At 45.5% G+C, this 16,893-nt stretch overlaps 1 pseudogene across 1 annotated transcript; it reads left to right on the forward strand.

Annotated features, from left to right (window-relative positions):
* The first annotated feature begins 604 nt into the window (after nucleotides 1-604).
* Nucleotides 605-15,811, forward strand: LOC308396829 (CST complex subunit CTC1-like; annotated as a pseudogene). Its single transcript, XR_013974758.1, has 24 exons — nucleotides 605-955; nucleotides 5,405-5,489; nucleotides 5,874-5,973; nucleotides 6,049-6,271; nucleotides 7,249-7,478; nucleotides 7,553-7,682; nucleotides 7,758-8,054; nucleotides 8,135-8,257; nucleotides 8,344-8,573; nucleotides 8,694-8,838; nucleotides 8,912-9,114; nucleotides 9,187-9,356; nucleotides 9,435-9,549; nucleotides 9,695-10,263; nucleotides 10,588-10,725; nucleotides 11,746-11,792; nucleotides 11,943-12,028; nucleotides 12,201-12,336; nucleotides 12,612-12,680; nucleotides 12,754-12,916; nucleotides 13,119-13,174; nucleotides 13,281-13,437; nucleotides 14,941-15,061; nucleotides 15,133-15,811. The product of XR_013974758.1 is annotated as a CST complex subunit CTC1-like (transcript).
* Nucleotides 15,812-16,893: the final 1,082 nt, after the last annotated feature.

The raw sequence follows: 16,893 nt of genomic DNA on the forward strand, positions 1-16,893 counted from the left end.
ACTGTATCACTGGTCTGCACAGGTGCGCTCAGCCACGCTCTATTTTTCCACTGAGACACCTGCAGCCTGGATAAAAAGTGAACAAAAAACGGTGACAAACCTTCAGTTTGATCTGCATCTATGCTCTGCAAGCTCAAAAAAATAAAATTATATATATATATATATATATATATATATATATATATATATATATATATATATATATATATATATATATATATTATTTTATTTTATTTTAAAGTTTCCACTTGACAGAAATGTGTTTTTGTTTGAGATTCCCGAGGTTCGCACGGTGTCATCCTCCTGAAAAGGAAACACCTTGTGGCGTCAGGTGAGCTGCAAAAGGTGCTGTCAGTCACATGACCCTGAGCCTCAGCAGGAAGTCTGACCCCTTCATAATAAAAGCATGTTCTTCACCTGCACTAATCAGGCTGAGAACACGCTGGGCTGGAGTCACGTGATCGACTTGTAGTTCAAACACAGCTGTTTCCTTTCCTGAGTTCTTATCACATCTCCTAAACACATTTCCTCCACCTCACAACGTTTCTATCAAGGAAAAGTGCTTAGGAAAGGAGGTAGGAGACCACTGAGTGTATGTGAACGTGAAGGGCTTTTATTGTGAAATGCAGGGTAGGGAAAAGTTGTTCCGCACATGCGCGGTAGAGATCCTGCGTGAGCAGAGACTAGTCAGTTTAATAAGTTTGATGATTTGTTTAAAATACAGAACAAAAGTAAACAAAGTAGGACGGTAGGGCATCATGGCGGCTTTATGAACGGTAAGAGGCGGGAACACGGGGGCGACGGTCAGAGGGAGGACATCAACAGGAGGAGGACCGGAAGCTGTTTGAAAGCCGTGAGCGGGAGTTTGTCAGCAGGGGGAGAAACCGGCACCCGGAGCGAAGACATGGACCCCCTGCAGGAGCTCCTGGACCGGGTCAAGCCCAGCACCGAGGCGGTGAGTCCCAGTCTGACCCTGTTTGCCCGAACTGAGCGATAAATAACAGTCTACGTACACGCACAGCCCTGCGTACGTAGACTGTCTGCGTCATGACGTAGGCAGAGTTCAGTTCAGTTCATTTTTATTTCAAACATTTCAAACATGTGCCTTCACAATCATTACAAAATATCATTCCAGTATTTGTTTGAAAAGGAGTAGGCTGAAGTATTTACTTATTTGTCCCTACCCCTTCAAGTTTTACCTCTCATTCATTTAATTTTTTTTTGTCTTAAATTAAACAAACAACATATGAAACATATGAAGTAAAACAAAACATAACATACATAAATCAAAAACAAGAAATTAGCAAGCCCCACCACAGTATAGTTTCTTTCATATGAAAAATACAGAATGTGTATATTTGCAGATACACAAGTTATGGAAAAACAACAAACCAAAACAAAACAAAAAAACAAAAAAACAACCACAACACCATTACCAGCTACATTACCGTCCTGGGTTAACCCCGTTTTCTTCATTCTTATACTTATTTAAAATTAGGTTTTTATATTTTACTTTAAACTGTTTTATGTTTTGACTGTCTTTCATTTCTTCTGTTAGACTGTTCCATAATTTAACTCCTGCAATTGACATAGTTCTTAAAGTTGTTCTAGCACTTTGTATTTTTAAATTCCATTTCCCTCTTAAGTTATACCCACCTTCTCTTTCTATGAACAATTTACAGATTTCTTTGGGAAGCAATTTATTTCTGACTTTATACATTATTTGCGCTGTTTTAAGCTTCACCAAGTCTTGGAATTTAATAGCTTGCATTTTGACAAAGAGTGCATTTGTATGGTCCCTGTACCCCACATTATTTATTAATCTAATGGCCCTTTTCTGTATTATAGTTATTGTTTGTGTGTTACTTTTGTATGTGTTTCCCCAGACCTCTACACAGTAGCTCATATATGGCAGTAGTAAAGCACAGTATAAAATGTGCAGTGCTTTCTGATCCAACATATGCTTTGCTTTTCCCAGGACGGCAATGCCCCGTGCCAATTTCCCCCAAACATAAGTAATGTGTGGCTTCCAACAGAGCTTGTGGTCAATGATCACCCCAAGAAATTTTATTTCATTTACTCTTTCTAAATATACATTGTCAACACATATTTCTACTTCGATGTTTTTCTTTTGGTTTCCAAACAACATGAATTTGGTTTTATCTAGATTCAATGATAATTTATTTATATCAAACCACTTCTTTAATATCGTTAATTCCTGTGTGATCATCTCCAAAACCTGTGGCAATTCCTCTCCTGAACACAGTATGTTTGTGTCATCTGCAAATATTACAAACTTTAAAATCTCCGATACTCTGCAGATATCATTTAAGTACATAATAAACATTTTTGGACCCAGTACTGAACCTTGAGGTACTCCACAAGCTATATCCATCAAATTAGATTTATATTCATTTATTTGTACATATTGTTGCCTATTCCCTACATAGCTTTTTAACCAGTCCAAAACCACTCCCCTAAACCCGTACTTTTCCAGTTTTTTTAATAGAATTTCATGATTAACAGTATCAAACGCCTTCTTTAGATCTAAGAAAACTCCGAGCACATACCTCTTATTATCCATACATTCCGTTATCTTTTCCATTAAATCTATCAGTGCCAAAGCTGTTGATCTGTTGCTTCTGAACCCATACTGACTATCTGTCATTAATTCATATTTTTCCACAAAACTGTCAAATCTTTTTATGAAGAGTTTTTCAGTATCTTAGAGAACTGGGAGAGTATTGACACTGGTCTATAGTTTGTAAAATGATGTCTTTCACCGGTTTTGTAAATGGGAATAACTTTAGCAACTTTCATTTTTTGTGGAAAAACTCCTTTTTGAAACGACAAGTTGAATATATATTTTAATGGTTTTACGATACCATCAATAACTGTCTTTACCGTTACCATATCAATATCATTCCAGTCTGTACTGGTTTTGTTCTTAAGTCCTCTAACTATGTCATAAATCTCTTTCTCTTCCACTGCTCTTAAAAACATTGAGCTACTATTCCTTTCAATATTTTCACCAGTGTCCCTTTCTATTCCATCAACCTTTATTTCTTCTGCCAGTTTTGGCCCTATGTTTACGAAGAATTCATTAAAGCCATTTACTATCTCCTCCATGTTATTAATACTTCTTGTCCCTTCTATAAAGTACCCAGGGTAATCATTATTCCTTGATTCATTTTTGATTATTCTGTTTAATACATTCCATATATCTCTTGTGTTATCTTTATTGTGTTCTAACCTTTTAATGTAATACTCTCTTTTACAGGATCTCATTATATTAGTTAAATTATTTTTGTAAGTTTTATACTTCATTTCAGTTTCTATTGTTCTCTTTTTTATGAATTCTCGATATAGGGTATTCTTTTTTTTGCTGGCATTTTGTAGTCCTTTTGTCATCCATGGTCTTCCTGCATAGTTGTGTTTCCTATTGATTTCAATTACTGGGCAGTTTTTATCAAGTAATGTGTTAAATGTTCTTAAAAATCCTTCGTAAGCTTTATTAACTTCTGTTTGTTCATACACAATATTCCAATCTTGCTTTAAAAGTTCATTTCTAAGACAATTTAAGGTCTTCTCTGTTCTTATTCTTTTGTAAATAATCTTATGTCCATCGTTGTTCACTTTATAATGGCATTTATAAGATGCAAAGACTGGTAAATGGTCACTTATATCATTGATTAACAGCCCACTTTTTATCTTTCCTTCTATTATATTTGTAAATATATTATCTAATAGAGTTGCACAATGAGATGTTATTCTGGTCGGTCTTGTTATCAGTGGAAATAAACCGATGCTGTACATGGAATCAATAAATTCTTCTGTACTCTTATTATGATTTGGATTCAATAAGTCAATATTAAAGTCCCCACAAATAAACATTCTCTTCTGATTTATATTTGTAAATAAGTCCTCCATATTATCCTTAAATATCTCAATCTTAGATCCTGGTGTTCTATATATACAACTGACAATTAGGTTTTTCCTTTTTTCCATACTTATTTCCACTGATAAACATTCCATCACTCCATCAATAACAGTTGTCATTCTTCCCATTCTTTTGTACTTTAGGTTTTTATCAATGTAAAGTGCCACCCCACCTCCTTTCTTGTTGATCCTGTCTACATGAAGGAATTCATATCCATTTATTTTAAAGTCTTCTTCTTTTCCAGGAGTTATCCAGGTCTCCGATATGGCTATCACATTGAATGGCTGTTCAAACTGTGTTATGTAGTCTTTGATGGATTGAAAGTTTGCATATAAGCTTCGACTATTAAAGTGAACCATTGTTATACCCTGTTCTACCTTGAATTCCTTTTTAAGTTGCTCATTTGTATAATAATTGCATTCATTTGTCTTATTGTTAAAGAAATTACAATCAGGATCTATGTTGCTGTCATACATCAATGTCTTATTTTCAATATCTATATGAGTTGTTAGTTGAAAATTGTCAGACATCTGCGTTGGTTGTGCACTTGGACGGTCCCATCATATTTAGCACTGCTTTGCATTTATCAGTTATATTTTTCTAGTTCCGTCATCTCTTTGATGACTAGAACCTTAGCCTGCTCTGGTGTTCCATTTAACTTAATGAATATTTTACAGTCTGACGTCCAAGTTGACTGTATTTTCTTCTGTTTTCTTAATATTCTTGCTTGTCTTGCAATGTCTGCATTTTTCTTGATTAGGTGTTCATTTAAATAAACATTTGTACCTTTTAGCTTTCTTCCTTGCTTGAGCAGTTCTTTTTTCTGTTTTCTATTAACAAAATGAATGATAATGGCAGGAAGAGGATGGCATCCCTCAATATTTTTACTGTCCATTTTGATACCTTTGCTTTTAAAGAAGGCCATTACCTGCTCTTCCAAAGAGCGTAGCTCTTGCTCGGGTGGCTCCCCTCTCTCTGATGCTGCTACCCGTGCGTATGTCTGATGCTTGGTTTCCAGTCCTGTCACTATCACATCATTTACTCTTGAATATTGTTCCAGATCTGACACCCGTCCTTCCAGCATAGCAATCTTCTTGTCCTTTTCCTCGCTCTGCCTTCTTAGTTCTTTAATATCATCCATTAAATTGAGTATCAGATTTTGTTGTTTTGAAATTGTTGTTATTTCTTCAGACATAAAGTTTAGGGATTTCTTTATGTCCTCCAGTTCCTCCTCATTAACGTTGCTCCTCTTAGGCGGCATCTTAACGGCGTTAAGGCCCGCTGGTTGCGAAGCACCCTTGAGGGTTGCCGAAACCCGGCCTGTCCTGGCAATTAAGAGCAGCAGCCGATCGCTGTTTCGAGCTAATTCTATAGCAGAAATCCACACAGAAAAGAGAATATAAGGATGTGAGCCTGTTTTACATTTATTATTGTGACCTCCGACCTGCTGCTTTGTTTCTTTAGGAGTCCCTGTGGTTAAAGAACATCTTCACCTCCATCTCTGAACACCTGAGTCCTGTGGTGTGTAGCTCCGCCCCCTCGCAGACAGGTGAGTTCCTGTTTGTTTGAAACAGCTGGCTGATAAATCAGCTGTACTTTAAATCCTTAATGACGATGTCCATGTCTTTTATGAAACCAAATACTATTTAAACCATTATTTAAACAGTGAAAGCAGGGCTCACCTGCCCTCACAGGTGTCATCAGAGCAGTCCAGTGTGTAGATGTGAGTGTGGTTCAAAGGTCAGAGCCATGAAGGTGACCGACTGTCAGTGAGGAACAGGGAGGACTAAGAGTCTGAGGATGAAGAGCAGCTGCTTCCTCAGGTGGTCCCACCTGTTGACACACCAGCTCTGGTGTCCACTTCAGGTGTTCTCAGTGGGCGGGGCTTCAGTTGTTTATGTTTGTGTTTACCCTTTAAACTTTGTTTTCCCAGGTAACCACGGTGACCTCAGCCTCTTCAATCTGAGCATGTGTGCGGTGCAGGCGATCCAGCAGCAGATGTGTGTGGCCCACAGCTTACCTGTCAGCTACAGGTAACGCCCGCTGACATCATCGCTGTAGCAGGTCACGTGACCTGGCCTTACCGCTGTCCTCCCGTCTGTCCGCAGGCTGCTGTCCGTCTCCCAGCTCGTCTCCCAGCAGCACCTGGCCTGCGTCAGCAACCTGTCCTGGAGCACCAATCAGCAGAGAGCCTGGGCCAGGGAGGCGGAGCTCGCCGTGCCGGGTCAGAGGGCGCTGCCGAGGGTCAACCTGCTGCTGATTGGCTGTCTGAGAGAAGGCCCTGACGGAGAGTACAGGCTGACGGACGCCAGCGGCAGCGTCATGTGTGAGGTGAGTCAGAGGGGGAGGAGCCTAACCTTAACCCATGGTCCATCAGCTGGTTAGTTCTCAGGAGCTTCTTCACAGCAGCGTCACTAAACCGGATCTGGTCAGAACTGATGGTAACGAGGTCACAACAAACTGCAGGTGTTCATGTGCAACGTGAATGAAATCGAATTCCTCTTTAATTCAGCTCATTCTCTGTGCAGGGACACAAGTGCTGATAGAGTCTGGTCATCACACGCTTCTCTGCTGATGTTTACATCAGCATGAAACAAGCAAACAAGCTCAACAGCTGACTTTCATTTCTGTAACTCAGAAACATCAGGACTTGTTAAATGTGAGCTGTGTTTATATGGATTCACTTAGCTGATCGATAAGTAAGGATGTAAAGACAGAGTCTGTCAGCAAGTGAGTAACTGTGCTGGCACAGACGTGATGACAGCAGAGCTTTATAAAGATGTGGAGCCTCCTCCTCACATAAAGTATACAGATAGCATCACCTGCAGTAACCTGACAGATTACAGTCAGACAGCTGCAGCAGGCTCAGTGTGGTCCTAGCATCACCGCACGGATTAATGACTCACAGTACTTGAAATGTGCAATTCCCTTGTGTCCTTATTGCTATTTCTATTCATCCCTTTTCTATACTCTGTATTTGTATATGTGTATATTTCTGCTCACCTTCTGTAACTTCTGTCGGTGCTGGGCTGTTGGAAACCGAATTTCCTGGAGGAACGCAGCCGAGGGATCAATAAAGTTTCATCTAATCAGATCAGATTAGATTAGATTAGATCTGATCTAATCCAATCTAATCTAATCTAATCTGATCTGATCTAATCTAATCTGATCTACTGCAGCTATAAAACAAACGGCATCACTGCAGATCAGAGCTGATGAAGCTGTCATCATCAGTACAGGCTTCCAGCATCCACCCAGGACACACTCCGCCTCTCTCTCACCCGCGTCTCTCTCTCTCCCTCATCCAGTGCCTGTCTCTCTCGCCCCTGTGGCTCGATCGTCCCGTTTTCCTCCCTCACTGGAACTACATCCCCCACAATGCATCGGGCCAGGAAGAGGCCGCAGGCTTCTTGGAGCTGATTGGCTCCCCTGTCCTGTTGTGTCCTGGTGCTGAGCAGGGATTGGCTGCTGCTCCTGGAAGGGTGGAGCTAAGCGGAGCGGTGGGAGTCGGAGAGGCCGGCAGGCTGCTGAGGCACAGGTGGGTCACATGACCTCTGAACTGCAGTGGAGTTTCTGAGCAGTGTGTGTGACAGATGTGTGTGTGTGCTCCAGGGTCAAAGGTCAGCGGCTGAGCGTGTTCGGAGAGGTGGGCTCAGTCTGCCCTCTGCTGGCCGTGGCAGGAACGACCTTCTTTTGCTTCACGCTGACGGATGAGTCGCGCTCGCTGCCCGTGCTCGTACAGGTACCAGCTCTCTGAGGATGATGATGGTGAGGAGGGACGATGAAGCTCAGTGTGTGTGTGTGTGTGTGTGTGCAGGACAGCAGCTGGCTCAGCTGGATCCAGCGTGTGTGTGTCGGGCAGAGCGTGTGTGTGACAGCTCTACGTGTGTGTGCGCTACGAGGCTGGAGAGGAAACAACATCCTGTGTGTGACGAAGCGCTCCGAGCTGCACGCCGACTACACGCACACACAGGAACACACACAGGAACACACACACTCTGAGTCCCTGCTGTCACAGCCTGCTGAGGACGACTGTGAGGAGGCGGAGCATGAGGAGGTGGAGCTGGACCAATCAGCTGTGAGGATAAAGCAATCCAAAGTCATCAGCTACCAGGTGAGAGTGCTGTGAGCTCTGATTGGCTACCACAGGTTTGTACCTGTGTGCTGATTACTAAGCCTCCTCTGCTGTGATAGGGCACGGTGACTGAGGTTGTGAGTGAGGGGGCGGGGCTCTACGTGCTGGATGGGAAGGTGGGTCTGTGCGTGGCCTATCAGCCGGCGGCGAAGAGGAAGCTGAGGGCGGGAGACAGAGTGGAGGTGAGTCACATGATGTGACATCATCATGCCCGTTTGTGTTCGTGGCAGCCACGACTAATAAAGTTTGATGGTTCCTCCTCCTGCAGTTGCATCACGCCCACTTCCTGTACCGGCCCTGCCCGGACTTCCCTCCCAGCATGCTTTGCACCTGCCTGCGCTCCAGCCTGAGGGTGACGACCTTCAGCAGGGCGGGAGGCTCGCCACCCGACAACCGCTGCCCGGGAGATGGGGCGTTACCACGGTTACTGCTGCAGAGAAACACAGATGTGTCCGATTACCTGTGGACCTGTCACCTAAGCTCGCAGCTGGCACACAGGTGAGGCTCCACCCACCACCACCTGTCCACAGTCAGAGACAGCAGAGCCTAACCTTTGTCCTCCTGTCCTCTGCTGGCTCTGGCTTGTTTCCTGGTCCTGGTTCTGGTCTTGGTCCTCAGTCTGGTCCAAGGTGTGTGGAGGCAGCAGTGTGTGTGCTTGCTGTCCTGGAGGCTGATGGAGACTCTGAGCAGAGCTGGAGGACGAGGACGCAGAGACATCTACGCTGAGATGCTGGACGAGCCTCACACCTGTCCTGTGACGCAGGTAGGTCCCACTCTCACCTGTCTTCCTTACAGGTGAGTGTGGAGCATGCTCAGTGTGCTCTGTGTCCCTGCAGTACAGCGTGTCCTCGGCGGTCCGGCAGTACCTCGGTGTGTCGGAGCTCCTGGAGTCCCTGCAGACTGGCTGCTGGTCTTCGGCCCCTCTGAGCTCTCTGCTGCCCCCTGATGGCTCCAACCTGACCTCCGCCCAGATCAACGGGTTCCTGTCCTGGTCTTGCAGGACTCTGTCCTCCGAGCCTCGGGGTGGAGACCCTGTCAGGTAAGGTGACAGCAGCTCCCACATGAAGTCGTGTGATTACGTACCAATGGTTTTTGCCGGTTTGTGTGTCAGGCAGCGCCCCCTGCTGCTGGTCGGCGTGCTGGAGCTGCCGTCACAGACGTCTGAGTTCAAACACTCGATGCAGCTCAGAGACGCCGCGGGAGCTGCAGCCTGCGTGCTGACGGAGAGCAGCGAGGAGGAGGAGGGAGCGCAGAGGGCGGTCTTTAACAGCGCCTGGATCGGTACAATGCACGCACACAGACACACACACAGGGACACACAGCTTTATTCTTTAATGTGTGTGTGTGTGTGTGCTGCAGGTTGTCTGGTGGGTGTGGTGCAGTTCACCATGGTGACAGAGAGATTCCTCCAATCAGATTTCCCCTCCTACCAACACCTGGACCAGGACAGGTTCATCACACACAAACACTGCAGGTACACACACACACAACCTGCAGCATGCTGACTGCTCATTGGTCCACTCTCTGTGATGTAAGAGGGCGTCTGATTGGTTCAGGGTGTGAGCTTCCTTCCTGTTTGTAAACATTATGAGTTAAATAAAGCTGGGTTCAATTCACAGGGTTTACCTGCAGTTCTCTCTGGACCACCTGCACATCCTGAGTCCATCTGTTGCCATGGAGACACACCTGAGACACAAGGGGGAGGAGCCAGGAGGGGATGTCACTGCCAGGAAGCAGACAGTAGAAGAAGAAGAAGAGACTGCTGGGAGTAAGAGGAGGAGAAGAGAAGAAGAAGAAGCCAACTCCGGCAACCCCTGGCCCTGTGTCTCCATGGTGATCAGGGTGGAGCAGAAGGAGGGTGTGTCCTGGAGGAATACAGGGGCGGAGGCAGAGGATCAGGAGGCAGGGCTGAGACTGTGCTTCTCAGTGAAAGCTGCTGTGATTGGTCCAGTGGTCAGCTGGAGGCAGGACCCAAAGAATGAGCCAATGACAGAGAAAGAAAGTGAACAAAAGCAGGAGAGAATGGTGAGAGACGCACCTGTGTGTGTTTACCTGAGCTCACCTGGATACACAGTTACGTGTGTGTGTGTGCGTGCAGGTGGTGCTGGTGTTCTCAGGTGTGTGTACGCGGTGGTTTCCTGTCCTCCAGCCTGGATGTTTCTACAGACTCATCGCCGCTAACACTCAGGTATCAACCCAGCTTTGATGATGTCACTAAGGGGCGTGGTCAGAGGTTGGCCTCATCGGTCTCTGCTCTCTGATATTAGTACACATGAACACGTTTTTCAGCTTTAACTGTAGTTGTTCACACACTGAGGTTAATTATGGAGTTCCACAGGGTTCAGTGCTTGGACCAGTTCTGTTTACATTATACATGCTTCCCTTAGGCAGCATCATCAAAACACAGCTTACATTTTTACTGCTATGCAGATGACTCCCACCATTCCTGTTTGTGGGGAGTTGATCTGACCTGAATCCTTGCAGCTGATTGGCCCATGTGTCTGTCAATCAGGATCCCAGTGTTCTGATTGGCTGTGGAGTTTCTGAGCGCAGTGGGGTGGATCTCCACGCTGAGTCGACCCTACAAGTCAGACGTGGTTGGAGATTCCACACTCTGACACGCCCACTGCTGCTGCCCACCTGCAGACAGGTAACACTCGGTTTGCTCCCCGTCTTCCTCCAGGACCCTTAAACTTTTTTTTTAGAGATTGACAGACCATGTGACTTTCACGCACTGCATTGTGGGTACAAGTGGCAACAAAATCAAAACACTGCATTAAGCGCTAGCATTTCCAGCACTTTGGGGTCCTTCGGGACTAAGTAAAGAATACAAATACAGGCCATTTACCGTTTATTTAGCTGTTGTTAAATATTTTATCTCCTGTACAGGCCAACACAATCTGTTTGTTGTTTCAGGTTGTAGTGTTACACAACATTTTCAGATCTAATATAAATAAAATGAGTGTTTCGTAATTCATTCAATTTATTGTCTTTATTTATAACTGGCATCATTGTTTCATTCTATTATAGAATCTTACAAGAAAGAGGCAACATTGTAAAAATCCATCATTATTAGCTGCTTCCTGAAAAACAAATCAACAATGCAAAGAAAAAAAACTTTGCTAACAACAAACTGGAAAACAGTTATTCATCACTTGCTTGCTTCAATAGAACCCTTGGGCACATATATGCGGACGTTTCGTGGCTGTTTCGATCTCGCTCTCTCTCTTAACCAATCAGATCTGGCTGTGGTAGCAGCTTTAAACTTGGTATGACCCAGGCTGATAGAGGGGCCAGTCTGGATCACATTCCTGCATTTTGTTTCTGGTTTTCCTACAAAACACAACAAACATTAGCCCGCAAAGCCACAGTGAACAAAGCAGCATAGCAACGAATTCAATTCAAATCAATATAAGACTTATTTGTAACCTACATCATCAATCATGTTGTGATAAATTACGTAATAACTACAACAGAAGACTTAATAATACAACACAGTTAATAATACAGCAGCTTCTTGCCATTTTTGTGTTTCTTTTTATTACTGTGTGACTGTTTTCGTGTGAAAGCCTGCGTGCGCTAGTACCGCTTGCCACTCGTTCCCACAATCCTTTGCGGTTTTACCCCTGAATGACGTCACATTTTCCATCTCTCTTCTCTGTGTTTTCAGGCCGTCCCACCCACAGTCTTGTCCGTCTCAGAGGTCTTAGACTGCAGGTAAACTGCTCGTCCCTCACTGAGTCGCCCCCTGTGGCCATCTGAGGAACTGCAGCTGCACACACACTCTCTTACTGGTGTGTGTGTGTGTGTGTGTGTGTGTGTGTGTGTGTGTGTGTGTGTGTGTGTGTGTGTGTGTGTGTGTTTCAGCTCAGAGCTGGTGTGTTTTCAGGGTGTGGTGTCTGAAAGGATCAGTGTGAACAACAGGACCGCCCACTCTGGACACACACACTCAGGTACAAACACACAGGTGGTTTGTGTATCAGGCTTTTTCTGCTGTGAAGTTGTAACATGGGGGTCTATGGAGGCGACTCACTGCTGCCTCTGCTGGACACTAGAGGAACTGCAGGCATCAGTGCTTCAGGTCTGAGTCTCAGGTCTGACTGTTAGCTGAATGTGTGTGTGCAGGTGTGCGTCTCACTCTTTGTGACCAAGCTGGGAGGAGTCTGCAGGTGTACCTGGACTTAAGCCACACCCCCTACCCACCTGGCCTGTTGCCGGGTAACACTCTGCTGTTGTCTGGTTTCCAGAGGAGGCTGTCCAGGTGAGACACACATAGACAGGCTTATAAAAGTTTGGACTCTTTATTTGGACTCATTTCCAACAATGTCAGCCCCAATAAAGTTATGGATCATCTTGCATCAATAGGCTGCTGGTTTTCTTTACTGGTTTCAGGTGTTACCAGCAAAATAGTTGTTTAATCATCTGGGATGTACCCAGATTTATTTATTTAGACAGAGATCTTGACCCCCCAATGTTCAATACAAAGTCACGCCCATGGTTACGTACCTGTGCGGTTTACCTGTGTGTGTGTTTCAGGACAGGAAGTGTGTACTGCACGTACTTACCTGTCAGCTCCATAACTGTGGTCTCCCTGGGAGACACCAGGTAAGTTTACAGGTAAAGTCTGGTTCACGTGTTTGTCGTGCTGTTGTTTATTTGTTTGTTTGGTTTCTATCAGCTCGGCTCAGCCTCCTCCTCCTGCTCCCATCATGCACCTGGGTGAGTGGGCTCTGAGCAGCAAGCAGAGGTGCGCTGTGGGACAGGTCAAAGGTCACGTGGTGTGTTTCCTGTTCCTGCAACTGCAGTGGAGCTGCTCGCTGTGTGGCAGCGTGTACACACAGGTACTGCATAAAATACACACAGTGTGTACAGGATGTGTTTAGTGTCAGTTTCTCGGGTGCAGTGAAAGTACTCAGAGTGCTTCATGTGTTGTTAGCGTGTTGGTGGCGTGTTAGTGTTGGTGCAGTAAGTAAAGTGTCGTTTTGGAGGAAACTGCTCACGATTTCAGGTGTGTGTGTTTACCTGTTGCTCTCTCTCTCTCAGGGCTGCAGCAGCTCTCAGTGTCACTCGACCTCGTCAGTGTTTCAGTCCAAAGCAAAGTAAGAGCAGCTTCCTGTTGAGCTCACCTGCTGATACGTGTTAATCACCTGGATGAGTCAGGTGACAGTCACATGATCAAACCATGTGGCTCTGCTCTTCGATCAGGCTGGTGATCGATGACGGGACAGGTGAGGCTCACGTCTGCTTCTCAGCTGCTCTGGTTCGTGCTCTGCTGGGATTGGCTGATGCTCAGTGGGAGGGGCTTCAGAGAGCACTCAGGGTTAGAGGTCACATCAGAGTCTTCCCTCGTGGGCAGAGCCAGGTCAGTAGCACCTGTCAGGTGTATATATTTACCTGTCACAGGTGAGTCACGTGCTCATCGTCGTCTTTAAACTTTATTTTGTCTTTAAAATTTAAGATGAGGCTTTAACTTTGAAAGGACACATCCTGTTTGCATCCTGGTAACAGCTCCGTCTGCTCACACCTTACTGCTGAACTGGTTTGGGGGCACACCTTTTTTTTTTTTTTTTTTTTTTTTTTTTTTTTTTTTTTTTTTTTTGCCTGTCCCATTTGGTTCTTTAGCCATCAGAATTGTTGTCTGAAGACCAACAAGGATACCCAATGGATTTACTTTGCCAAATGGATCTTCGTGGCATTGCCGTATTGGTCCATTTGGTCGATCTTTGTTTTTATTATTTATTATATTTTATTTTCAGATGTTACAGATGGGACAGACATGAGTGAGGGATAGGAAAGGGAGAAAGAAAGAGGAAGGAAAGGAAAATCAGAAGGGGAGAGGGACAGTGAGAAAGGGGGGGAGAAAAAAAATAAGAATCTCCTGGATCACCTGTTGAGAGAAGAATAGAAAACAAGCAAAAAAACAAAAAAAAACAAAGCAACATACTAAACACAACACCATTGCATTAATCTAGCTAAGTGTAAACAGCAGTAAATACTAAATATTCAATGTTGTTGTGCAGTACGCAGGACAGATGTGCTTCGAAGTAGCAGCCAAGAAAGGTGTAATTTAAGTCTACGAGCAGTGAACACCTGTGTGCATACCTGTGTGGATCAGCGTGCTTGTATTCCAAAGGTTTCTCCATGTAACGATCTGCTAGGGAGTGTGGGGGGGCCACAGCCCCGTCCTCCAGGGTATGAAGCAGGTATGGAGGAGATCAAAACTCCAGACATCCAGAGGCCCCCAGAACACAAGAGACCATGGAAGACCAACAGAGGGGCAGCCGCGCCACTGTCCCAGCAAGAGCTGAGGAGAGTCCCAGATGAGGGCTCACTCAGCCACTTTTAAAGGCCACTTCCACCTTTAAAAGTCTGTAGGTGTGACGGACCCACGCTGGGCTCACGTGAACAGGAGGGAGGGGCCTTACAGCCGTGTGTTTCAGCGAGACTCAGGTCGTGCCCCTGACTCCACCCACTCGACCTGATGAAGCAGCAGGTGGTGTAGTTCTGAGGGTAATCAGGGCTGACTGTGAATGCCACACCTCCCACATGGAGGGTGGAGACCACAGGGGAGGGGCAGGACAGCGAGAGGCATTTAGGACTCGGGTCACACCAGGAGAACCCACAGGGCCCCTCCACCCACAGGTGGAGCTGTGTTAAAAGACCCTGCAGACTGAAACGTCCTGTGGTCAGAGGAGGTGAAACGAGAAGAAGATGCAGCTACAACCCAAAGAACAGCGTCCACACAGTGAAGCACGGTGGGGACGCTGTGGGGGGGCCACCACAGAGAGAAACAGGCGTCCTGCAGGACGTTTCCACAGGGCCGAGCCGTGAGTCTGCAGAGACATAACCTCTGTGTCTGTCTCAGGTGTGTGACGGGGACGCTGACGACTTCCTCCTCCACTTCCTGTTGTGTCTGTGCAGCAGCGATGTCATGATTCGGCCGCTCAGCCTCACCTGCAGGAAACACACCAACCAGAGACCAGAAGGTAACCCCACCCTCACACACCACCCTCACCACCCTGACTGCAACCTTCAGAGTCGTGTGTGTGTGTTTCAGAGGTGAGGAGGTTCACTCGAGGAGACAGAGAGTTCCTGACCAGACTGGCTCCTCCCCTTCAGCTCACCTGTCTGCACCTCCACCCTGACTGAGCTCCACCTGCTTCGTTCTGACTTCATCTGTTCTACGTGTTCGTACAAATAAAACTTTATAGTTCCTCCTCCTGTCACACGGTATCTCACCTTCACTGACCCTGACGCTGGTGATCAGGGTCAGAGGTCACACGAAGCTCTCTGGGTTTAACAGGTCATGTGACCCTTCTACAGGAAGTGATCCCTGTGAGTGGCGCCCACATCGGAGACGTTCTCAGATGGTGATTCATGAAACCTAATTGGTAAAACTAAACACTGAACGTGTTTCGGTTTGTTTACAGAGGTCAGACGGTGAAAGCTTCAGCCTGACCAGGAAAGAATCAGTCCTCTTTAAATCACACTTACTTTAAATGAATTCCTCCTCACCTTCATGTGTTTTGTATTATTGCATCTTATACTGAAAGAGTTCATCCATCGACACATTTGAATCCTGCAACATTTCACCGTGTCAGTTTGTCATGAATTGGACTATTTTAGGATTTCAGTTCATCTTTCCAATAAAGCTGGCAGCTCTGAAACAGCTGTTCTCTCTGAGGCTGTTTTGCATGTAAATAAAAGTGAAATAATTAAATGTTCTGTGAACAGACCGTCCAGTGGAGCTCCTCAGGGCTCTGTGCTTTCACCACTTTGTTTTCTATGCTAATGAGTGTCAGAGCACGTCAGCATCAGTCCTTCAACATGGTCACAGCCTCTGATGAAGGTGTTCAAATGTGGCTTTTAATCCAGGTTTACACTTAAACAGTCTCCATGAAACGGGCCTCTGCCCTCATTCATCCTGGAGATCACTCGTCTAAACCAACCAACATAAAGAACGTGATGTTTTCAAAGCGAACACGTACACACAGTTGTTATGGAGACGATTAAATGTAGGAGCGATGATTCGTGAAATCCTACATGTGTGTTCTAACATGCTTTAATGATGGCACGAGCTGACAATGAATAACATAAAGTTAATAGTTAATCTGCAACAAAACTTTTTCACCGCTTCAGTTTTTGGTCTTTTCCACATACGGTTGTTGTTGTCATGGAAACAGAAACCAATCGGGCCTTGGATGGACGTCGGGAGTTCTTAACAGCAGCTCGTTGTTCATTCTGATGTTGTTTTTTAATTATATTTTATATTTAATATCATATATTGGCCTTTTTCAGCTTTATCTGAAGGGCCACGGGTCAGACTCCAGCTGGGCCTGCTGCTCTCAGCCTCACTCTGAGGAAGCCCACAGTCTCTCACAGTGGAAACTACACCGGGGGACCCCATCCTTGGGGTGGACCCATTTTTGTTGTAGCGTGTTTTGGGGTTTAAAAGCCACAGAGACGCGGTGCGTAGAAAAAATGCATTTCAGCTGTGCTGATGCTCCTGACACGTTGGAACGTTGGGTTGTGTTGCGTGGTTGAGAGGAGGCGGCAAAACACCTAGCAGGCTAGTCGGAAGAACACACACCCACGCTGGTATCGGTAATCCACGGTGGTTCTTTAATACGCCTTCTTCAACAACCATATAAAAGCCCGGCTGAACGGCTGCGGCTCAACAACATAACGCCCAGCGTTCATACAACCAAAGCGTTGCAAACAAAACAAGAAGAAAACGTAAATCCGTCCCTCGTTAAGCAGAAGCGTGCAGGCACGTGTCCTCATAATCCCAGAGAGAGAGAGCAGCGGCACAAACTGA

This window comes from Rhamphochromis sp. 'chilingali', assembly GCF_963969265.1.
Source record: "Rhamphochromis sp. 'chilingali' genome assembly, chromosome: 1".
Classification (NCBI taxonomy): Eukaryota; Metazoa; Chordata; class Actinopteri; order Cichliformes; family Cichlidae; genus Rhamphochromis; species Rhamphochromis sp. 'chilingali'.